The sequence below is a fragment of the Acanthochromis polyacanthus genome, chromosome 4, assembly GCF_021347895.1.
Source record: "Acanthochromis polyacanthus isolate Apoly-LR-REF ecotype Palm Island chromosome 4, KAUST_Apoly_ChrSc, whole genome shotgun sequence".
NCBI lineage: Eukaryota > Metazoa > Chordata > Actinopteri > Pomacentridae > Acanthochromis > Acanthochromis polyacanthus.
The window spans coordinates 3,767,476-3,769,523 of NC_067116.1; positions in this window are offsets into that span (position 1 = coordinate 3,767,476).

Genomic DNA, 2,048 nt, shown 5'->3' on the forward strand with positions numbered 1-2,048 from the left:
AGAGACACAAAACAATCACAGAGACACAAAACAACCACAAAGAGACATAAAACAACCACAAAGAAACACAAAACTACCACAAAGAGACACAAAACTACCACAAAGAGACACAAAACTACCACAAAGGAACATAAAACAACCACAAAGAGACACAAAACTACCACAAAGAGACACAAAACTACCACAAAGGAACACAAAACAACCATAGAGAGACACAAAACAACCACAAAGAAACATAAAACAACCACAAAGAGACACAAAACTACCACAAAGAGACACAAAACTACCACAAAGGAACATAAAACAACCACAAAGAGACACAAAACTACCACAAAGGAACATAAAACAACCACAAAGAGACACAAAACTACCACAAAGAGACACAAAACAACCACAAAGGAACACAAAACAACCATAGAGAGACACAAAACAACCACAAAGAGACACAAAACTACCACAAAGGAACATAAAACAACCACAAAGAGACACAAAACTACCACAAAGAGACACAAAACAATCACAGAGACACAAAACAACCACAAAGAGACATAAAACAACCACAAAGAGACACAAAACATTCACAAAGAGACACAAAACAACCACAAAGAGACACAAAACATTCACAAAGAGACACAAAACAACCACAAAGAGACACAAAACATTCACAAAGAGACACAAAACAACCACAGTCTAAATCAGTTTTTGTTCATTTTCTCTACAACCAGCTTCTATTATCAGTATTATGGGATGTATCCTAATGATCATCGGTATTATGGGATGTATTCTAGTGATCATCAGTATTATGGGATGTATCCTAATGATCATCAGTATTATGGGATGTATTCTGGTGATCATCAGTATTATGGGATGTATTCTAGTGTGATCAGTTTAGAGTCCTACAAACAATCATTGATTTAATGGATGTGTTTCTTTCTGCACAAAATTACTAAAACTTGACTAAAAATGACCAAGATTTCTCATCTGTCCAAAACTCCCCCAACCACAACTAAAGTGAGTAAAATCTGTCCACAGTTGGTAGATTTCATCCAAAATGAGTCAAAATTTTTTCAAAAAGACTAAAAGATTGTTCAAAACCAAACAACTAAAAATGAAATCTCTGTTTTTTCTTCAGGTTGTTGGTTTTAACTTAAAATATTTATTTATGGAACAGAACAGGTAAAAACCAGCCGGGTCCGTTTACATTCTTGTTTCAGCTTTAATCAGACCTGACCTAAGTTTTTTTTATGAGGAAGTAAACAGATTCTGCGGATTGATTGATAAAAAGTTGTTTTATTTTTTCCTGTTTGCTTCGGTTCAGCAGCAGAATAATGACGGACATTCTGAGTGTTTGTGGAGTTTTATTGATCTCCACGTGCTGCATTGAGCCGTGGACCAGACTCATCTCCTCTGAATCACCTCCACTCATTCAAACAACTCCGGTGTGAAGGTGAGGAGTCTGAATAGAGCGCCATGAAAAGCTTCACGTGTCGCTGGATCAGAAAACTGGGTCATCAGGAACCTTTCTGGAGCCGGAACATCCTCAGCGATGGCCACAGACTGTTCCAGCCTTTATTCCAGCTCACAGAGGGTTCAAATGGAGAACAAACCTCAGACAGACGTTGTTCCCTGTAGACTGGAAGGAATGATTGTAAAAATACAGACAAGTTCCAACACTACTGTGTCGATTTATTAAATTAAATACAGTTTCATTGAATACGGTTAGAAACTAAAATCTGATTATTGGCACCAAAATTGGCTGAATGACGCAAATATGAGGCTCAAAACAACACAAACCACACAGTAAACGACACAAATGAAACACAAAACCACACAACACAAACAAGACACCAAATGACACAAAACAACAAATACCAGACACAAAACATCACAAACAACACACAAAACAAAGTAAACAAGACAGAAAACGACACCTATCACACACAGGGTGGTGACCCTCAGCTCCAGAACAGACACACCTGGTGTCCAGGTAGAGGGCCGTCACACACCTCCATGTCCCACATCCCTTCACCCACACAAAGCCCGATACT